The following is an 11,057-nucleotide window of genomic DNA, read 5'->3' as shown; positions in this document are numbered from 1 at the left end:
TATAAGAAGTCATCCAGAGTTAAGGTAAGTTTAGATGGTACCAGAGTAGAGGACCACAAGAGAGCTCGCATACGTGTTTCTGAGGGCAAGACGAAGACAGAGGAGGATCTGCACCAGAAGACCTTTGTAAACAGGAGGCCCCCAAAGGGCAACACGAAGGACAACAGGGAGCAGCGAACAAGAACAACGAGAGGAACACGAGCCTCACCTCTTTCACGGTTTTGGCCGGCATCGTCTCTGAGGACAAGGCTAAGTGACCCAAGGCCAGGGAGTTCGATTTCCTAGGTTGCCAGGGAATCCAGAGACCTTCAGTCTGTAACAAACAGAGAATTATTAGGTTGAGGAAACCAGACCCCACTTGGACCCTTTGGTGGGATGACGGCGAACTTGCCGGAAAGCTACAAGTCCTCTGGACCACGAAAGACTTCCGGAGGGCACAACACGCCACCTCCCCCACCAGCTGGTTTCAGAGTTTGTTCTTACTTGTTGATAACTTAGGTTTCTGAGGAATTTGGGAGCTAATGTTTATAGAGGCTTTTGTTTTTGTTTTAGAGTTTGAGAGAAAGAGAAAGCGTGTGCAAGTGGGGAGGGGGCAGCGAGAGAGGGAGAGAATCCCGAGCGGGCGCTGGGCTGTCAGCACAGAGCCCGACGTGGGACTCTATCTCACCAACTGGGAGATTATGATCTGAGCGGAAATCAAGAGCCGGATGCCTAACCCACTGAGCCACCCAGGTGCCCCAGAGGTAATTTTTAAAATATTTTTTTGTAGAGATGGAAAACAACCGATCAAAATGTTCAATGAATTCTCCCTATCTGCAGAGGATATTTTCTTAAATTCTTACAATACAGAAGACCTCTGATCACTCACCCTATACGTTAACAGTAGCTGGTGCCTGGGGGTGCCTGGGTGGCTCAGTCGGTTAAGCGTCCCACTTTGCCTCAGGTCATGATCTCGCAGTCCGTGAGCTCGAGCCCCGCGTCGGGCTCTGTGCTGACAGCTCAGAGCCTGGAGCCTGCTTGGGATTCTGCGTCTCCCTCTCTCTCTGCCCCTCCCCTGCTCATACTCTGTGTCTCTCTGTCTCAAAAATAAATAAAAACATTTAAAAAAAATAAAGAAAAAATAAAAAGAGTAACTGGTGCCTGGGGAGCTCAATCAGGTGGGCGTCTGACTTAGGCTCAGGACATGATGTCACGGTTCGTGAGTTTGAACCCCACGTCAGGCTTTGTGCTGTTAGCGTGGAGCCTGCTTCAGATTCTGTCTCCCTCTCTCTCTGCCTCTCCCTTGCTAGCTCTCTCTCTCTCAAAAAGAAATAAACATTAAAAAAATTAAAAAAATGCATAGCTAACATTTATTTTTAGTCGGGTACAGCATTTCACATGGAAAAAAAATCTCATTTAATCCTCATGATGGTGAGTTAGGTATCATTACTAACCTAATTTTGTTGATATGAAAACTCAGTATCAGAGAAGGTGAGCAACTTGCACAATTTGCCAAGTGAATACGAGATTAATTTCCCCCTAATTCTTACCCCCCTCCCCTTAATAAAGACAGAATCATTGATTAGGGTTAAGTCTGGGACTAGCTCTGGGAATTTCAGTATTAAAAATGATAATTTGTGAATCCCAATCCCAGATAAACTCTTGTGTAATAAAATTTCCTCTCACGAAGACGGGGGATTCATTAGTTTTGTTTGTTCGTTGGTTTGTTTGTACATTTTAGCAGCCTCTCCAGACGTGGTCTATCCAGGCACTTCAATGTTCGCATTTTACATGTGGGTAAGCTAGAGGTATTTTAAGAGCACTTATCCTTGGAAATGCAAATCAAAAGCACAAGGAGATACCACTTAACATCCATTAGGATGGCTACGATAAAAACAGTACATAATACCAAGTGCTGGTGTAGCCAATGTGAAGAAAAGTTTGGGCGACACTCAAACATTTAAGCAGAGAGTTACCCTATGACTTATCAGTTCAACTTCCAGGTAGACATAACGAGAGGAATTTAAAATACCTGTGTACACAAGAAGCTCATCACAGTATTATTCCTAAGAGTCGAAGGGTGGAAACAACCAAACTGACCTCCGACTCGCCAAAAGATCAACAAAATGGGGCACGTCCATCCAACAGAATATCATTCAGCTATGAAAACCAACCAAGCACTGATGCACGCTACAACCAATGAATAAACTTTGAAGATACTGTGGTAAATGGAAGAAGAAACGAGTGTCACAACAGACCGCATTTGGCATGATTCCATTTATAAGGAATGTTCTGAAGAGGCAAATCTACGCAGATGAAAAAGGGATTAGTGCTTGCCCAGGAATGGAGGGATGGGGAAATGGTAGGAGACTACTGAAGGGTATGGGGTTTCTTTTTGGGGTGATGGAAGCGTTTAGAAGTTGATTCTCATAACGCAGGCACAACTCTGTAGATATATTAAAGCCAGGAACTGTGCGGTTTAAATGAGCGAATTTACAGGGGCGCCTGGGTGACTCAGTCAGTTGAGTGTCTGCCTTCAGCTCAGGTCATGGGCTCGCTGTTTGGTGGGTTCGGACCCTGCATCGGGCTCTGGGCTGACCTCGTGGACCCTGGAGCCTGCTTTGGAGTCTCTGTCTCCCTATCGCTCTGCCTCTCTCACTCCCTCTCTCTCAAAAACGAATAAACATGGAAAACATTTAAAAAAATAAATGAGTGAATTTACGGGATGTCAATAAAACTGTTTTTTAAAAAAGCGTTTATTCACCTTCACTCCCAACAAAACTTAGGAACACTCGGTCATCTGATAGAGTACACGGCAACGATACAAGGGTTTAGTTGTATTGTTTTACTCAGTATACCGCTCACCTCAGTTAGTTGTTTGGCATTAAGCAGAACAAGAAAAGGAATTCTCAATGCGAGGTGGGGGGCAGAAAGCATCACCCCTTTCGGCAGAAACACAGATGGCTGATTTGTCCATTACACTAGGAAGGGACTAGAGGGCGTTATGCTAAGCACAATAAGCAGTCGGAGAAAGACAGATACCATATGACTTCACTCATGCGGGGACTTTCAGAAACACCACAGATGAACATAGGGGAAAGGAAGGAAGAAAAAGACAGTAACAGAAAAGGAGGCAAACCATAAAAGACGCTCAAACACAGAGCCCCCCCCGGGGGGCGGGGGGGGGGGGGGCGGGGGGGGGAGGGGCAGAATGGGTGATGGACATTAAGGAGGGCACTTACTGGGATGAGCACTGGGTGTTATGTGTGAGTGGGGAGTCACTAAACTCTACTCCTAAAACCAAGACTGCACTGTATGTTAACTAACTTGAATTTAAGTAAAATTAAAAAAAAAAAAAAAAAGAAAACAACTCACACAAAGAGGAACACGTTGGGAAATGTTCCTTCTTCCATCCTTCTGTTCATGAGATGGCCCCATGCCGTGGACTCTAAAGTTTAGAAGCCTTTAAAGCATTTTTCCTTGACCCAATGGCAGCAAAGTAATAAGTAATGGCAAGAAATGATTTTTGAGGAGGAAACTTCATCTCCAGGGAACTGGATCACACAACTGGCCTGACAACTCCCTTACCCCTCAACGTACATCCCAGACATTTCCCAGAGTGGAAAACTGTTCCCAGGACTTTATCTTATCAGCCCACTGACATCCTCTTAAATACCAAGTGTTCTTCTTGTTCTTAGGAATACAAGCCCTTTTGAATGTCAAAAAGATACGGGAAATATGTTTATACTCACATGTGTACGTAGCCCAACTTCAATCAGGGGAGTCTCCAAGGAGAAAATGTCTCAGCCCAAGGATGATTGTCAATTACGTTGTATATTGTGGCTGGATAATTGAGTGGCCTTTCTCCAACTGAACAGCTGACGCAGTGGGAGTCACACTCTGAAATGAACAGGGGGAAGAGTTACCCGGCGCTAGCCGGGCAGAATGGAAAGGATGCAAAGAAAATAAATATTCATTGCATTCTGAATGCATGCAGAACATTCCGGCTTTTCCAGAGGGATGAGTCAGAAGCCAGAGAGTCGGGCAACAGTCTGACAAGAGACGGGAAATAGCGAGGTACCCTAGGTGGTGGCATCCTTTTGAGCTTGGGCGTCTCTTTAGGTCAAAACAATAGCTCTTTTTAAACAAAATGTACTGAGAATTATCTTTTTTTTTTTTCATAACGTGGATTAAGTGCGTCACTAAATGCACACAGGGAATGCCGAACCGTCTGCCATGACTTTCCATGCTCATTGACCATTCCCCCTTTGTCCTCGGATTGTTGGGTACTAATTTGAGAAACTCCTCATTGGAGAAATATTTAGAAGGTAAATGCATCAGGATTGTTGATGGTTTAGGTGTGGGATGAGAGAGAAGGTGACGCGTCACAAGGATTCCTCTGTTTTTAGCAGGGAGACTGCCACGTGCAAACAAGTTTAAATTCATTTTAGAGGAAGAGACATCAGTGCCAGTGGGTGGAAGTGATGTGATAAAGGAAAAGGATTATTGCTGGTGAAATGCTGTTTCTGTGCTGGTCTCCAAGTTGATACAGCGCAACTGTTTGAAAATAAAAGGTGGCACCTCGGGGGAATGAAAACACCTCGACTACCCTTAGGGATGATGTAGAACAAGGCTTTTCCAACTTGAAGGTGCTGGGAATCATCTGGGGACCTAGGCAAAATGCGCTTGCTTCACTAGGTTGGGCTGGCGCCTGAAACTCTGCATTTGCAAGCGACTCCTGGGAGATGCCTCCGCTGCTGGTTCATGGGCCAAACTTTTTGTCGCAAGGATGTATAACAAGTCTCAACCTATTAGTGGTCATGAAATCAAATTAACGGGTTGCTATAAAGATTAAAAACAGATACAGAATGGAAGGGGAAAATATCTGAATTCATTGCACAAAGTACTGTTTTATGCAAACTCTCAGTTATGTCCAGTTATGACCCAGTTTACTTATACTGCAACATAATATATCTTATACATTTCTTTTTTATCCTGGTTCACAAGCCAAGACTCTGGAAAGCTAGGACTGTGGAGGAAACCTATGCTAAGAGACTGGATTAGAGAACCATTTAGGCTCCTTCCTACTTTGAAATTCTGCGTCTGTGCAAACTTAGGTCTCGGATTCAAACGTCTTGTTCTAGCATTTGCAGAATATTCAAAGAGCCTTGAGTATCATCAAACGCACGAACTTCATCCTCATGTTGGGAGCCCAAGATGCCGAACACAGCAAGGCACTACGTAAAGGTGTGTCATTTCCTGTAGTTAGCGAATTATGATGCAAAAGCCCAGAGAGCCCCTCCTTCTGGGGGAGATATTTGGTTCTTATTTCTGTTGTTGTTTGGATGCAGGGTCATTCGATTAATTACAAGGGGCTGTTAAGATCAATTTGTGAATTACAGGCAAGGCTATTTCGAAGTAAAATAAGAACCTAGAAGAGTTCATGTCATTTTCAGAGCTACCTTATTTGCAAGGTCATGTCTCAGACTCTAAATAAATCTGGTTCATTATTTTTTAACTGAACGAAGATTGCATTTGAAATTCAATCAAGATACAGTGTCACTTTTGTTATTGCTCTAATTTACAATCTGTACCAAAAATATCTTAGTTTAAAGGATTATAAGCTTCGCAAGGGTAGGAACACACAGACACACACACACACACACACACACACACACACACACACACACAGTTTGTAAATTTAGAGTTGGGGCAGAGCAACCAAGGGCAAACAAAAGCAGCTTCAAAGGGAAAGAATGTTTTCATGAGGTATTTCAATTTGGAGTTTTACTACTCCAGCAGTCACAAGGGTAAGTATGCTGTCTGAGAAGAAGTCACTAATATATGACTTCTCTTGTTAGCGTCAGAACCGAAGGAGTGAGATTCGACCACTCCGGTTCATGTCACTTCTCTAATAAATCCCTGGCACAGTTTGAATTACATTAACTATAAAACGAATGGATACCATATTGTAAAACCATACAAAATATCCATTCTTTCTGTATTTTATAGCTGTTTTCGTTCATCACAAGATCATGTTTCATTTAAAAACATGAGCTGCTGTGTCAGATAACCTGTGGGGTCACGTCAGCATTATATTTTCTTCTTTAGTTAAAAATGATTAAGTCCAAGTCCGGTCCAAGTAATGACTATCAGTGCTAGAAACATCTAATCTGGTCTTAAAGCATTTCAATACAATTTGAATGTTTTGATGCAGAAAACGCAATGCGGAATGTTAGCTACTGAAGCTCCAAATGAGTCAATTTTGGGAAGAAATAAAAATAACTGAATTGCCTTGACAACATTCGAATGGAACTCAGAAACTGACTTCTCTTGATTCCTTCTTAATCACTCCACCATGTGCCTATCTTCACCTACGAAGCCCATACTCAGTGGTGTGCTAGGTATACAGGAAAGACAGGATAAACAAGAATTGAGCTCTGTCTTGAAATCCCTTTTAGCTGGCTTTTCTGAATTGCTAGAATTTCACAGATCAGAGATCAAATGGATATACACTCCACTCAACTGAACAGATCTGCATTGGATCCTGACTTTCTCTTCTTATTCTTAATTACATTACTATTTGGAATATCTCTAATTGGGCTAAAAATCAAATTATAGTCCATGTGCTAAGGAACCAACAATTAACAAGCTAATCAACTGTCTCCTATTTACATTTCAAATATTCAAGCTAACTGTTTACATGTCAGGCTATACCTTGATTACAGGTAAGAACCCTTATTGTAAAAAGAAATGGGACTTCCATGGTAGGCTTGAATTTCCCAAGTTCCACATTTCCTAACAGTGAGCTAAAATGAGTCACTATTTTCTCATTAAAACATAAAACACTGTCTCATTCGAACATACAGCATTAGAACTATTTAACGTTGGCCTCTGGGTGGAAAGATACTTCATGGACATCTTAACTGCTTCACCCTCTTCAGGCAGTGGCGAGCCTTTGGATGTGGTATATGTTCCTGATTTGTTCATTTTAGCTACTCTGCCCGGTATGAGGTGGTATCTCAGTGTGGTTTTGATTTGTTTTACCCTGATAAGAAGCGACGATGAGCATCTTTTCATGTGCCTGTTGGCCATCCGGATGTCTTCTTTAGGAAAAAATCAGGAGACTATAGTTTCTGGAGAGGATGTGGAGAAACGGGAACCCTCTTGCACTGTTGGTGGGAATGCAAACTGGTGCAGCCACTCTGGGAAACAGTGTGGAGGTTCCTCCAAAAATTAATAATAGATCTACCCTATGACCCAGCAATAGCACTGCTAGGAATTTACTCAAGGGATACAGGAGTGCTGATGCATAGGGGCACGTGTACCCCAATGTTTATAGCAGCACTTTCAACAATGGCCAAATTATGGAAGGAGCCTAAATGTCCATCAACTGATGAATGGATAAAGAAATTGTGGTTTATATACACAGTGGAAGACTACGTGGCCATGAGAAAGAATGAAATCTGGCCTTGTGTAGCAACGTGGATGGAAGTGGAGAGTGTGATGCTAAGTGAAAAAAGTCATACAGAGAAACACAGACACTGTATGTTTTCACTCTTATGTGGATCCTGAGAAACTTAACAGAAGACCATGGGGGAGGGGGAGGAAAAAAAAGTTACAGACAGGGAAGGAGGCAAACCAAAAGAGACTCTTAAAAACTGAGAACTGAGGGTTGACGGAGGGTGGGAGATGGGTATTGAGGAGGGCACCAGTTGGGATGAGCAGTGGGTGTTGTATGGAAACCAATTTGACAATAAACTTCATGTTAAAAAAAATAAACTGAACCAGACAGTGTTAAAAAAAAGGATAAATCTAACAAAATATGTGTTAAGATCTGTACACTGAAAACTACAAATTATTGCATGAAGAAATATAGGCATACCTTGGAGATATCATAGATTTGCTTCCAGACCACTCCAATAAAGCAAATACCACACACACACACACACACACACACACACACAAGTAATCTCTACACCCAGCAGGGGGCTTGAACTCCAAGATCAAGTATTTCTTCCTTCAAAGTATTCCTAAAGATGATTTGGTGATTACAGGTAGACCAGATCCAGTCCCAAGAAGCATGCTTGTCAATGAAACCAAACCTTCATGTGAGTTGGGTGTATAAATGTAAGGTTAGAAGCAGCTAGGTCTTAACTACTATGTCCAAAGTCTACGACTCCGTGAAGATCGATAACCCAAGAAATGCCACAATTAGTTTTTGAACTAATTCATGGTAGAATTGCTGAACAATGAGGACCTACCTATCCATTACAAATACCGTTGATTGTCTAGCAATCTTTCAGTGACCGGGTACAAAGGCGTAAAAGGGCTAGAAATTTTAGATACTAGACGGGACCAGTGGTGAAGATATTTGGGGCAGTGAAGCCTTTCGAACAATGTATTCATAGACGTCTAAATAAAAGGCTGCCTGGGACTCTATGTAAAGGAATATTTTAAATTGAAAACACTCATATTTAACTTCTCACTGCCAAGACCCAATCATTTTATGTAACTGTCAGATAAACCCTGCACTACATCACCTATCTTTGTATGTAACTGCCAGGTATATAGAAAATATATTTCCTCTTATTCAGCTTTTTCTATTTTCACAGTCATCTTGGAGAGCAGGAACTACACGCGTACCACACATGTAAAAATAATGATTTTCATCTTCTCCAAATTTCATTTCTAAGATTTTTTTTTTTTCAATTTAGGTCATATACAAGATGGAGAGGAAGCAACATGAACCTTTTTATTATTTTCACATTTTCCAAGTCGTAATTGGAGAAGTGCTACTTTATCAAACCTCACGAATAAAGGGAAATAGGAAAAGGAAAATGGTCTCTGTGTATCACTACAGAGATGCTATAAAAGAAGCATTTTTTCCCAGATAAGGGGGGCATGCACGCAGGCGCGCGCGCGCGCACACACACACACCGAATCATTACTTTGACTTCCATTTAGCACAACAGTAAAATATGGCTGAACAAAATGTTCACAGTCAAGTCCCCCACCTGGATACAGGGCACTAAGCCAGTATGAACTTAGCTCTGGTTAATCAATCTTTCAGAGAAACACAAGAGTGGAAGACACATCGGGAGCCATGCCAAACCATCAAGTTTTACTGATTTTTAAGCTTGAAATCACACCAAGTATAAAAATGACACATTCAAATGCAACCAAATGCCCACTTGTTGAATTGATTCATTATTTTGTCATTGGCTACAGATGAAGAAACTGAGGCACAGAAACTATTAACCAGGTCACAGGGCCTGAGCAGTGCCAAGGGCTGACTTCAAGGTTAGTGCTATTTCCTCCGGGATCATGGACGTGGCAAGAACAAGGGTCTGAGGGTGGGGGTAGAGTGAATAAGACACTGCATTTTAGACAGTTTGGGACAGCATGTTAATGTCTTCTGTGCAACTGGGGAGACAATGGTGCGATTCAAATTCTATTTTTTTTTAATAAAAAATTTTTTAATGTTTTTATTTATTTTTGAGACAGAGAGAGACAGAGCATGAGCAGGGGAGGGGCAGGAAGAGAGGGAGACACAGAATCGGAAGCAGGCTCCAGGCTCTGAGCTGTCAGCACAGAGCCCGACGCGAGGCTCGAACTCATGGACTGTGAGATCATGACCTGAGCGGAAGTCAGACGCTTAACCAACCGAGCCACCCAGGCGCCCCTCAGATTCTATTTTTAAAGGTTGGAACATTCCCTAAAGCATGAGGTGGGTACGAGGGAGGGAATAAAAGGCCCAAATCAAACCTGGCAAAACCTCTGTGTGTTGAAATAGTATCCCATAATGTGAAGTAAATAAAACAAAAACATACAAAGACCTTGATCATCCTTGCCCTGTCATCTGAAATGAGTTCGTTACTGGTTATCATTTCCACAAATTAATTCGTATCCCTAACTTTTTCTGGATAATCAAAGTTACTGCACACTTACTACGCTTTTGCAGAGACCTGGTAACATAAAGAAAGTTTTATGCTATTCTCCACGACAAGATAATTACGAATTTTGTAGAGCCCTCTCCATTTACAATTTATATTCTTATAAAAGTTAACCTTAGCCTTGTACATGTTGTTTTGTTTGGTGTCCTTGTGCCTGGTTTTAATCTTAAATAAAGGGATAAGAAATGCTACTCTTTTTTTTTTTTTTAACAGGGGAAAAAAATCTGAAAAGCCACTTCAACAACCCAAAATACCGCCGTAGTTTTATCCCACTTCACTAACCTCTCCTACTTGTGAGGAGCTTTGATTTGAGCTAACAAGGTTATCAGACTGTCTGTCTATTGTCCTGTTATGGCTCCCTCGGCTGGCTTCCTGCGGTAAACAGTGCTGATGCGATGTTTTGTGCAGGCCACAGCACAAGAGGGGAGTGGTAGGGGAAGGTCTACGGAGAGGGACAGGGTCACAGAGCTGTCAAGGCCTTCCCAGGGATGGGGCTGTCGCAGACCTACGGTCCATTCTAATCAGGGCCTCCACTTGCTGCCCTTAGGCCCAGGTCCTCTTTGGCGGCCAGCAAACGGGGAGAGAAGCCGTATGCTTTGTTCTTTTGAAGTGAATACAGACAGCAGTTAACAGAAGAAAGCAGTGGAAGAAATGAGGAATCTGGTCAAGGTAAAAGGAGCTCAGGCCTCAGTTCGGCACTGACCTATTTTTTTTTTTTAATCAATTCATTTAATCAATTCATTAATTCACATAATCACTTGCCAAATTGCTCTGGCTAAATCCTCGGAGGGGTGAAGACGATTGTATTTAGCAACGAGTTGAAATAAAACATTGTATGAAACCTTATCTCATCAGCTAATGAAAATTTAAAAAGCGTATTTGTTCACATCTCTCCAAGGTTCTTCGGTGTCCTATTGCGTCCCGACCGTCTCTGACAAAAATATAGATGTTGCGGGGTGAGTAAAAGAGTGGACTGAGCAGAAGCTGAGCGCTTTAGATACCCCTTGATGTACCGATGTCAGCTTCAGCTAACAATGCTACACGACGTTTGTCACATACATGATGTGTATGTTATGTTTTTTTTTTTAATTTTTTTTCAACTTTTTTTTTTTTTTTTTTTTT

At 42.1% G+C, this 11,057-nt stretch overlaps 1 long non-coding RNA gene across 1 annotated transcript in view; it reads right to left on the bottom strand.

Moving 5' to 3' along the window:
* Positions 1-208: 208 nt before the first annotated feature.
* Positions 209-11,057, bottom strand: part of LOC121026036 (uncharacterized) — a 57,790-nt gene continuing 46,941 nt past the window's right edge. The window contains exons 3-4 of the long non-coding RNA XR_005788238.1: positions 3,732-3,879; positions 209-313 (exon numbers count right to left, since the gene is read on the bottom strand). This is a non-coding gene — a long non-coding RNA (uncharacterized LOC121026036). The remainder of the gene's footprint in view (positions 314-3,731; positions 3,880-11,057) is intronic.

Source organism: Herpailurus yagouaroundi, unplaced genomic scaffold (assembly GCF_014898765.1).
Source record: "Herpailurus yagouaroundi ecotype Mexico unplaced genomic scaffold, PumYag 67793, whole genome shotgun sequence".
NCBI lineage: Eukaryota > Metazoa > Chordata > Mammalia > Carnivora > Felidae > Herpailurus > Herpailurus yagouaroundi.
Note: the sequence above shows the minus strand (reverse complement) of the source record. Positions and strands in the feature narration are given on the sequence as shown.